Below are 12,109 nucleotides of genomic sequence, written 5' to 3'. Positions count from 1 at the left end.
GGTGATCCCATTAGCTTAATCTTGGGGCAATTGGGCCCCTGAAAAGATTCAAAGTGGGTCGAATGGAGTGAACCATTCGGACCCTGATTGCACCAAGAGGTGCAACCGCCCCAGCCAGGAGGTGCAACCGCCTGGGCTGTGGGGTTGAGAGGTGCAACCGCCCCAGCCAGGAGGTGCAACCGCCTGGGCTGTGGGGTTGAGAGGTGCAACCGCCCCAGCCAGGAGGTGCAACCGCCTGGGCTGTGGGGCTGGGAGGTGCAACCGCCCCAGCCAGGAGGTGCAACCGCCAGGGCTGCACGGCTGGGAGGTGCAACCGCCCTAGCCAAGAGGTTGCACCGCCAGAGCTCAAGTTCCGAGCTCTGCCAGGCGATGCAACCACCAAGCTCAGTCTTCGAGCTTTGGCAGAGTGGTGCATCAGCCTGAGCTCAGTCTCGAGCTTTGCCAGGTGATGAATTCACCAAGCTCAGTCTTCGAGCTATGGCAGAATGGTGCATCAGCTTGAGCTCAGTTTGGAGCTCTGCCAAGTGATGCAACCACCAAGCTCAGATTTCGAGCTCTGCCAGGTGATGCAACCACCAAGCTCAGTCTTCGAGCTCTGCCAGGTGATGCAACCATCGAGCTCAATCTTCGAGCTCTGGCAGAGAAGAAGCAATCGGCAGAGCTCAGTCTTCGAGCTCTGCCAGGCGGTGCCACCTCTCCAGTTGAGAGGTGCAACCGCCTGATCCCAGAAATTCTGGGATTAGATCGATTTGATCGTTTTGAGCTCGAATTTTGAATTGGGTTGGGGCCTATAAATACCCCACCCATTCAGCACTGAAAAGATACAGACCTATACCGAAATTGTGATCTTTTCTGTGATTCTAAAGAGCTCAAAAGTGTTGTAAATCCTTGAGTCTCCTCCTTCTGTTCTTCAAGTTTTCAACTGTAAAGTGAGGAGAGAAAGGTCTGTAAAGGTTGTCTCCTAAGCCTGTCAAAAGGAGAGAAACTGTAAGAGGGAAGTTTGGCCTTCGCCCATTGAAGGAAGGCAGCTAGTTGACGTCGGCAACCTCATCGGTGGAGGAAGCCAAAAGTGGAGTAGGTCAAGGCTGACCGAACCACTCTAAATCTCTGGTTTGCGTTTAATTTCGAGCACTCTATCATTACTGCAAACCTCCCTCATCACTACTGCTCTCTGCGCTTTCACGAACAAGTTCTAAGTGCTGTTCTTCCAAATCTGCATTCAGACGTAAACTTGTATTTTCGTACATTACAGTTTACGTTTACGTTTGATTCTGCAGAACTGTTTTCCGCGCTTTTACGAACGAGCTTCCTTGCAGTTTACGCTTACATTTTAATCCTATTAATAACTGCAATCTGTCCTCTACGATTTTACGAACGAGTTTCAACATTTAGACGTAAAACTGCATTCGGACGTAAATCGGCTTTCTTCGCTCAATCATCAGATTTCAGTTTACGTTTACGTCTTGATTTCAACTGCATACTGCCTTCTGCGAATATACAAACGAGTTTCAAAGTTTAGACGTAAATCTGCGTCTAGACGTAAAACTGCGTTTAGACGTAAAACTGCGTTTAGACGTAAATCTGCGTTTAGACGTAAAACTGCGTTTAGACGTAAATCTGCGTTTAGACGTAAAACTACGTTTAGACGTAAAACTGCGTTTAGACGTAAATCTGCGTTTAGACGTAAATCTGCATTTAGACGCAAAACTGCGCTTAGACGCAAAACTGCGCTTAGACGCAAAACTGCGCTTAGACGCAATCTGCGTTTAGACGTAAAACTGCGTTTAGACGTAAATCTGCGTTTAGACGTAAATCTGCATTTAGACGCAAAACTACGCTTAGACGCAAAACTGCGCTTAGACGCAATCTGCGCTTAGACGCAAAACTGCGCTTAGACGCAATCTGCGCTTAGACGCAAACTGCACTTAGATACAAACTGAGAATTTGCTTTTGCATCATAATCGTTTTTGAACGAACGCAGCTTTTTGTTTTTAAATTATTATAAGATTTCCGCTGCACTAATTCACCCCCCCCTCTTAGTGCTCTTGATCCTAACAATTGGTATCAGAGCTCGGTTAACTCTCTAAAGGATTAAAACCCAAGAGAGATGGCATACGCCGGAAACCAAGAGGGGCATTCGATTACACGTCCACCCATGTTCAGTGGAACGGACTACACTTACTGGAAGACCCGAATGAGGATCTTTCTTATTTCTATGGATTTTGAACTATGGAATCTTGTTGAAAATGGATTTTCAAAATCTTCTCTTCCAATGATCGATTGGAACGATTTGGAAAAGAAGGCTTTCGCTCTTAATGCAAAGGCTATGAATGCCTTATTTTGCGCACTAGATAAAAACGAATTTAATCGTGTTTCAACTTGCGAAACTGCTTTTGATATTTGGCACACACTTGAAGTGACCCACGAGGGCACAAGTAGAGTGAAAGAGTCAAAAATCAATCTGTTGCTGCATTCTTTTGAACTTTTTCGAATGAAACCGAGTGAAACCATTGGCGACATGTTTACCCGTTTCACGGATGTCGTCAACGGTTTAAAAGGTCTCGGAAAGAGATTTTCGGATTTTGAGCTTGTTAATAAGATACTAAGATCCCTTCCTAAGAGTTGGGATCCTAAAGTCACCGTCATTCAAGAGGCAAAAGATCTGCAAAATTTCCCTCTTGAAGAACTAATCGGGTCATTAATGACCTACGAAATGACCTGCAAAGCTCATGAAGAGCAAGAAGACATCCTTCCAAAGAACAGGAAGGATATGGCACTTAAAACTTCTGAATGCCACTTGAGAGAAAACTCAAGTGATGAGGATTGTGACGATGACTTGGCACTGTTGACAAGAAAGTTTAAAAAATTCTTCAAAAGAAACAAGTTTAAAAACGATATGAAAAATAAACTTGAACCTAAGAAGGACCAAGTGATCTGCTATGAATGTAAAAAGCCGGGACATTACAAAAGTGATTGTCCCCAAGTCAAGAAAAGAACAACAAAGAAGAAGGCGCTCCAAGCAACATGGGATGATTCGAGCGCATCCGAGGAAGAAGAATCCAACACCGAGCAAGTTGCTCATTACGCCTTTATGGCCATCGAAGGGGAGGTAACAGATTTATTAGATACTGATTTATCTTTCGATGAATTATTAAATGCCTTCCATGATTTATTTGATGAATGCAAAGTTATAAATAGAAAATATAAGTTGCTAAAAAGGGTACATGATAATCTTACTTGTGAGTTTGATAAGTTAAAAGTCAAACATCATGATAGTTTAAACTCATGTATCAAATGTCATGATTTAGAAACTATACAAAAAGAAAACTTGCTGCTTAAGGACACCTTGAAGAAATTCGAGGTTGGTAGCAAGTCATTAAACATGATCCTTACAAACAAGGGTCATGCTCCCAAAAGAAGTGGGATTGGATTTGTGAGGAGTCCTCACCGAAATCCAACTACCTTTGTAAAAGGCCCCATCTTACACGTTCAACACCAAACCAAGTGCAACTTTTGTTGCAAATCTGGACACAAGACACATTGTTGTCCATTCAAGAAAATAAGTCCAAACAAATTAATTTGGGTTCCTAAAGGAACCATGATAAACTCTATGCAACATGATAGAAAATATAGATCTGTTTATGAGGCACCCAAAAGCAAATGGGTTCCTAAAGATCATCCGTTCCTATAAAAACATTAAAAGTCTAGGCCGGAGCAAGAAATAATATTCTGCTCCTTGACTCTCAATGGTCATAAAATCAAAAGGGAACTCGCAACGCTTAAGTAACAAGTGGAAGCTATGAAATCACAAATACGATACAATTAGAAACATATGATATCCAAATTCACATACCCCTGATTTTCAAAACCTGTTCATCTACGAATCAATTCTTGTAGAAACTAAACATGTCATAAAAGGGACACCAAACAAACATTCGTATACACCTTAAAAGATCTATCTTACAAAGAGCTTCTTCCTTAAATGAAAATTCATACTAAATCATGTAACAAACATCAATTGCTCTGAAACTCTCCTCAAGGCAAAGGCTCCCTAAATCAAAACATCCTAAAATGCTCACCTGCTGCAGGCGGTGGCACCTCTCCAGCTGGCGGTTGCACCTCCAGCCTTCACGGGTTGCCAGAGGTTGCACCGCTCCAGCCAGAGGTGCAACCGCCAGCAGCTCTGCCCCCTTAAAATCACGCTAGGGCCGGCTAAGGAACCGACCCCAACTCACCCCCATTCCCTCCTCTACTCTTCCAAGACTCCTCCATTCCCACTTCACTCCTCTAAGCCTTCCAAATACCTCCCATCAAGAATCCTTCCTTCTCTTGAAGATTTCACAAAGCAGTAGTAATGGGATCTAGAAGATCCTCAAGGGACAAGGGAAAGAGGAGAGTAGTAGAAGAGTTTGATCTCACTCTTTTTGATTCCAAAAACCATGCTGAAAAATTTCTCTCCTTCGAACTAAGAAGCATCAATAAGGGAAAATATGTAGATCTGAATGAACTAAGAGATGTAGAGACTATACATTGGTTTGCAAACCTAAATCTACTTCCCATTTTGCAGATCAACGAACCCATTTATCCTAGACTAGTTCGATTGTTTTACAACAACATGCAAAAAGATGATGAAGAAAGAATATCAACCTATCTCTTAGGACAACACATTTCAATCACTGATAGATTCATTTGTGATATAATAGGTATCCCCATGAAAAGCATAGGACTTTACTTCAAAGGATCATGGGATGAAAATACTATTGGAACATCTTACGTTGACGCCTTAGGAACAATCCTTGCCAATCCTAACATAGAATCTATTTCTAAAAGTTGTGAACATCTAATGCCTTTTAACACTAAGATACTTCATCATATCATGACTAGTATAATTCTTCCTAAGCAATATCATCATGATGAAGTGAGTCAATTGGAATTAGGAATTATGTACCTAATTATGAAAGAACGTGACATTTGTCTTGGCTATCTGATCCAACAAAACATGTTGGAATTATCTACAAAAGATATGATGCTCCCATATGGTGGAATTATTACTAGAATAATGAAAGCTTACGACATTCAAATACCACTAGAAGAAGAAGTAATGAAATCAGATAGATACAGCATAATAAACAAAAATCTACTTCACCGACTGAGATGTCACTATAGAAACGGTAACTGGGTAAGAATGCCTAGAAGAACTAATCCCCCTGAACCTGAACCTGAACCAGAGCCGGAAACCCCAGTCTTTATGAGTACCCACTCTCCTCCAATCTGTCCCTTTGAGGAAACACATCCGGTTGAGCAAACTCACACATCATCCATCGAAGATATCGGGATTCGGATGGACCGATTTGAGCAACGACAAGAACGGCTTGAACTTCGACAAGATCAAATCCTAACCGAGCTACAACAAATCCATCGACAATTTGACTCTTTATTTAGGCACTTTAATCTTCCACCTCATGAATAAGCTTGTATAAACATCTGATGTTTTTGATATGACATGTTGTAAACTCCTTATGTTATTCATGAAGGACCTTGTCTTTATGGTTACCTGATATGCTGTACATATGTTACCCTGATATGGTTATCTTTGTCTGTGTAAGCATATTTGCAAACATCTCTTGTTGTTTATCTCGGTTTTTGCACTGAAACTAAAAAGGTTTAAAAACCTATGCCTTGAAAATATGAAGCAACATACCAATGTAAGTTGATAAGTCAGCAGTATGACATTGATATGGTAGCTATTGCTAATATGATTGCTATCATGCCATGTATCAAACAAAAATTTGCATCATACAAGCTGATATCTTACCATGTGATGCAATGCTACACTTGCTAAAATAAAAATCCTGCTATGCAATATGATGTAATGCTGCACTTGAAATAATTGTGTTACTACATCAAAATTATTCGAATGCTATTACTATTACATGCCTTGACAACGCTTGATCAAATAACATGTTGCAAATTATGTGACAAATACTTGAGTTATTACTATTACATGCCTTGACAAACGCTTGATCAAATAACATGTTGCAAATCATGTGACAAATATTCTTAACCAAATGCATGTAAGAAGTTCATTTTTCGGGTTGTATGCTAAAAATGGGATGTTCCCGTACACTCTTATGAAAACTCGTTGGAAAATGACTTTTCTCGGTCAAGCAAAAACAATAAAGTGATATATGTGTCATGACTTCCTTTATATGCTTGATCATGCTTTTTGTTGATGACAAAGGGGGAGAAAAATATGAATTGATAAACACTATGTCATAGCTGAACTGCCATAATCATATCTATGTCATAGTTACAAATACTTGAGTGATGCTATAAACAATGTTATGCCATCCTTGCATCACCAAGAGATATGTGAACATGTACTATAGTTTGCATCATATCTTGATTTGATATTGTGAAGAAAATGCAAACTTGCTAGAAAATCTCAAATGTAAGCATCATGTAAGAAGTCCTTCGTTGCTTTATATGATTACATGATGAATGGTTACAAACACTATCATACAAACTTATTGATGTATGTCATGCCTTGACATAATTCTTGAAGAGATACATCATGATAGGCATCATGATGGGAGCATTGATAAAGTTTAACTGATCTAACTTATCAATGCGTCACTTGAATTCTTAGGTCTTGAATTCAAGGTTGACTTATCTCAACTATGGCATATAGATAGGGGGAGTTAAGGATAACTCCTTTATCAATTGATTGTCATCATCAAAAAGGGGGAGATTGTTGAATCTCGGATTTTGATGATGAAGTCAATTGTCATTTGTTATCTAATCTATGTGTTGAGATAAGTGTGCAGGATTAACTACGATGAGATTAAGACAAGCAGCAGGAGTTGCGCCGGAGTCAAGATCATGATCACGTTGGGAGTTCGAGAGTTCGACGGAAGTTCGGACGGTCGTCGGAGGTTCAGAGAGAACAGATCCGAGAAGTCCAGAAGCTTGCCAAGCGAAGCTCGTCGGAACTCGCCAAGTGGATCGTCGCAAAGTCCAGGAGTATGCCGGATGTCCGCAGGAGGATCACCGAGGGTTATCGGTTGATCGACGGAAGTTGGCCGGAAACTCGCCGGAAGAAGCGATTGACGCATCGGAGCAAGCTGCAGGAGTTGTCTTAGAGATAATCGTAGTTAGCACGATGATTAAGCATGAAAATGGGAGGTGATCCCATTAGCTTAATCTTGGGGCAATTGGGCCCCTGAAAAGATTCAAAGTGGGTCGAATGGAGTGAACCATTCGGACCCTGATTGCACCAGGAGGTGCAACCGCCCCAGCCAGGAGGTGCAACCGCCTGGGCTGTGGGGTTGAGAGGTGCAACCGCCCCAGCCAGGAGGTGCAACCGCCTGGGCTGTGGGGTTGAGAGGTGCAACCGCCCCAGCCAGGAGGTGCAACCGCTTGGGCTGTGGGGCTGGGAGGTGCAACCGCCCCAGCCAGGAGGTGCAACCGCCAGGGCTGCACGGCTGGGAGGTGCAACCGCCCCAGCCAAGAGGTTGCACCGCCAGAGCTCAAGTTCCGAGCTCTGCCAGGCGATGCAACCACCAAGCTCAGTCTTCGAGCTTTGGCAGAGTGGTGCATCAGCCTGAGCTCAGTCTCGAGCTTTGCCAGGTGATGAATTCACCAAGCTCAGTCTTCGAGCTATGGCAGAATGGTGCATCAGCTTGAGCTCAGTTTGGAGCTCTGCCAAGTGATGCAACCACCAAGCTCAGATTTCGAGCTCTGCCAGGTGATGCAACCACCAAGCTCAGTCTTCGAGCTCTGCCAGGTGATGCAACCATCGAGCTCAGTCTTCGAGCTCTGGCAGAGAAGAAGCAATCGGCAGAGCTCAGTCTTCGAGCTCTGCCAGGCGGTGCCACCTCTCCAGTTGAGAGGTGCAACCGCCTGATCCCAGAAATTCTGGGATTAGATCGATTTGATCGTTTTGAGCTCGAATTTTGAATTGGGTTGGGGCCTATAAATACCCCACCCATTCAGCACTGAAAAGATACAGACCTATACCGAAATTGTGATCTTTTCTGTGATTCTAAAGAGCTCAAAAGTGTTGTAAATCCTTGAGTCTCCTCCTTCTGTTCTTCAAGTTTTCAACTGTAAAGTGAGGAGAGAAAGGTCTGTAAAGGTTGTCTCCTAAGCCTGTCAAAAGGAGAGAAACTGTAAGAGGGAAGTTTGGCCTTCGCCCATTGAAGGAAGGCAGCTAGTTGACGTCGGCAACCTCATCGGTGGAGGAAGCCAAAAGTGGAGTAGGTCAAGGCTGACCGAACCACTCTAAATCTCTGGTTTGCGTTTAATTTCGAGCACTCTATCATTACTGCAAACCTCCCTCATCACTACTGCTCTCTGCGCTTTCACGAACAAGTTCTAAGTGCTGTTCTTCCAAATCTGCATTCAGACGTAAACTTGTATTTTCGTACATTACAGTTTACGTTTACGTTTGATTCTGCAGAACTGTTTTCCGCGCTTTTACGAACGAGCTTCCTTGCAGTTTACGCTTACATTTTAATCCTATTAATAACTGCAATCTGTCCTCTACGATTTTACGAACGAGTTTCAACATTTAGACGTAAAACTGCATTCGGACGTAAATCGGCTTTCTTCGCTCAATCATCAGATTTCAGTTTACGTTTACGTCTTGATTTCAACTGCATACTGCCTTCTGCGAATATACAAACGAGTTTCAAAGTTTAGACGTAAATCTGCGTCTAGACGTAAAACTGCGTTTAGACGTAAAACTGCGTTTAGACGTAAATCTGCGTTTAGACGTAAAACTGCGTTTAGACGTAAAACTGCGTTTAGACGTAAATCTGCGTTTAGACGTAAAACTACGTTTAGACGTAAAACTGCGTTTAGACGTAAATCTGCGTTTAGACGTAAATCTGCATTTAGACGCAAAACTGCGCTTAGACGCAAAACTGCGCTTAGACGCAAAACTGCGCTTAGACGCAATCTGCGTTTAGACGTAAAACTGCGTTTAGACGTAAATATGCGTTTAGACGTAAATCTGCATTTAGACGCAAAACTGCGCTTAGACGCAAAACTGCGCTTAGACGCAATCTGCGCTTAGACGCAAAACTGCGCTTAGACGCAATCTGCGCTTAGACGCAAACTGCACTTAGATACAAACTGAGAATTTGCTTTTGCATCATAATCGTTTTTGAACGAACGCAGCTTTTTGTTTTTAAATTATTATAAGATTTCCGCTGCACTAATTCACCCCCCCCTCTTAGTGCTCTTGATCCTAACATTCATGACACCTTAAACAATTTTAACTCTTACCAATTATAGGATAACAAAATTATTTAAGAATGTAAATGTTTCCTTTTCTATCTTTTCTAGCAACACTACACGTCCATCAAGGCTTGATATTGGATCCTCAAAATTATCCATTAATTCATCTAAGATGATCATATTATGATTTTGAGAAAAGTTTGGGAAAAATAAACTGCATTAATGACTTTATTGTGTTTACCATAGACGATTACACATGTGATGTGTTGCAAAAGCATATTCCACCAGCCTTAAGATCCACACAATGCAAAATTTGAATATATGAGGATGTTTATATAAGATGATGATACAGTGAAGGTTCAAATAGTGATAAGCTCAGGGAGACTGGTCTTAAAACCCAAGAAATTGAAACTTGGACTCCATGTATATTTACATATGATAAGATTCAGGTCTTTAGGATATTCCCAAAAAAAGGGTTACCTTTTGTTCCAACTCGATCACCCTAAATCAGGTATTTCTTGGATCATCATCTGACAGCGCAAAGTCTAGTCAGCACACAACCAATAACATGCCACCCTCACATGTGTTTCAGACATAGCCTTTTCGTGAAAAGATAAATCAAAAATTAAAATCCAGAAACATGAGTGGAAAAGATCATATAAAAGCACAGCATGCAAGATGAGTGCTTGAAATTTCACAAAGGACTAGGCACTTCTGCAGTTCTGTGACTTGGATGTTCTTTGCCTTTCACTGAACTATATATTTCATGACATTTAGATAGACGAGGTTAATGAAATCAGAAATATTAGTAAACAGAAACAAAAAAGCGCCTCTATTAGAAGACAAATGAAAAATTGACATCTACCTTGTTTTCCTTTACACCTCCGACCTTCTAATCTACAAGTGTTATCCCACAAATGAGCTTCATATTTCCCACTCCATCTGTGCCTGAAATGTCTTTTAATGTTATACATTTTACGAATAATATCCATTACACAAACAGAAAGTGTTGTACTCCATAAACACTAAAAAAATTATATTGCTGCCATCATCTATTATCGCAAGTCAAGTGATCATCAGACCCAAAAAAAACACACTGGATGAAAAGATAATTCAAATAACTAAATCCCAACATATTCCCTTTTCTGACTAATAACTCATTATCATAAAACCTAGAAAAGACTATCTTTAGCTCACCTAGTGACTCCATGATATATTGACGATCGAGGAATGGCCACTTTTCTGAAAGTGGAATTGGCAGGTTCAGTGCAATCCTTGTTTTCCAAACATGTCTTGTTGCTTGTAATTGGTAGCATCATCCAGACAAACTTCAACAGTGGTGGCCTCTGAGGATTCAATCTTCTCCACGGAAGCAATACATGATGGTAAGGAATCAGCATTATCCTCCGCACTCATGCCATGATCAACCTTCCTTTCATAGGTCTTGTCAGAATTGGTAGCAGTAGAACCCCTTGTGACACCGAAGGAAATTTCTTTCTTCAAAATCCTGAAACAATCTATATTAATTTCTTTGGTTCTGTGCTCTGAAGGAAAATCTCTTCTTGCAGTAGAGCTACACAATATCAAATTTGATTTGTAGGTATCAACTTTATCCACATCAGCGCTATCATCACCATTGTCCAAATTCTTCTCGTTGCAGAAATTGGAAAGAAAAAAACCACAAGAACTTTTGCCTTTCAAAGAGCCATCTTTTGTTGAAACATTGCCGTCTAGAGAGCTGCCTTCTGTCGAAATGGTTTGAACGAAAGGACCCTCTTCGTAGTTGGTCACGTCCAAAGAATCTTCTTTCTTCATATAATTATCGAATAATAGTGAATTGGGATTCAGGGAATCAACTTTTTCCTCTTCAATGGAGTCATTCTGAGTAATCGACCAAGAGGGAAGCACTGAATTGTCCGATTTCGGCTTAGAAGCTGTGGTAATCGCACAACCAAAGAGCTCGACAGTTCTCTTCGAGTCCCTTCCATCCGACTCCCCCATTAGTCCAATAGCCTTCTTCTATTTAGATATATGCCTAGAGAAAAAACAAGAACCACACTAGAAAAACACGTAGTAATCATCCAAAAAACGACGAGTAAAGAAAGCATATCGAGCAGCGAATGAGCTTCACGATTACGAAGAACCTAAACAGCAAAATTCCCAGGAAAAGAAGCACTGGAAGACCAGCACGATTGAAGAAGTGGACCAAGATCACATAAAGTTAATGCCTTTCGTACCTTAAAACTCTTGCAGCGCTCAAAATCGAGAAGAATTCACAAAAGGGGAAAGAAAAAGGAAATCCGAAACGAAGCGACGGACGGGGGTCGGAACGAGTAATTTGGGAGCGTAGCAGACCAAATCGAACATCAAGGTTTCGTGTTTGATCCAGCAGCACAGGGTCTCGGAGACGGAGATGGGAGAGGATTTAATTTCCTCAAGTCGGAGAAGATCACATTAGATCGAACCAAAGACAAGAAGTAGGCGAAAACCAATTGGGGGTATCGGAATCGATGGCGATCCTCCTCCGTGAAGTGTTCGTATGGCACATTACAAATATACGTCGCACGGTTTCTAATAAAAGCTATGAGTTTCTACTTACTCCTCGAATTGAAGTGTAGCGTGTATTGTGCCCAACCAAGCTCGAAAATAATATTTGGTGAAAATAATAAAGAACATTAAATATATTTAAAGCTTTATTTTTCTTAAAAATAACATTTAGAGGGACATATGCGTAATACTATAATTTAGAAGAGCCAAAAAATGCTATGAAAGGATATACGTGTAAAATCCTCTAAATATATTACAGTAATAAATATTATGATTTGGTTGGATTCTTCATCCGTTCCGATGATTCCTAAGGCGGAAG

At 41.2% G+C, this 12,109-nt stretch overlaps 1 protein-coding gene across 5 annotated transcripts in view; it reads right to left on the bottom strand.

The window, feature by feature from the left end:
* LOC135584024 (AP2-like ethylene-responsive transcription factor PLT2) overlaps window positions 1-11,836 on the bottom strand; it is a 14,198-nt gene extending 2,362 nt beyond the window's left edge. For 2 of the 5 annotated variants that reach the window (XM_065159728.1, XM_065159729.1), the window contains exon 1: window positions 1-116. This exon is cut by the window's left edge and continues 1,190 nt beyond it. The gene's annotated coding sequence lies outside the window, so the exon portion shown is untranslated. Of the gene's footprint in view, window positions 117-10,108; window positions 10,192-10,440; window positions 11,279-11,480 lie in introns of those variants that run through there. The other 3 variants (XM_065159732.1, XM_065159731.1, XM_065159730.1) reach the window with 3 other exon arrangements.
* Between the last annotated feature and the right edge of the window lie 273 nt (window positions 11,837-12,109).

Source organism: Musa acuminata, chromosome BXJ3-7, assembly GCF_036884655.1.
Source record: "Musa acuminata AAA Group cultivar baxijiao chromosome BXJ3-7, Cavendish_Baxijiao_AAA, whole genome shotgun sequence".
Classification (NCBI taxonomy): domain Eukaryota; kingdom Viridiplantae; phylum Streptophyta; class Magnoliopsida; order Zingiberales; family Musaceae; genus Musa; species Musa acuminata.
Note: the sequence above shows the minus strand (reverse complement) of the source record. Positions and strands in the feature narration are given on the sequence as shown.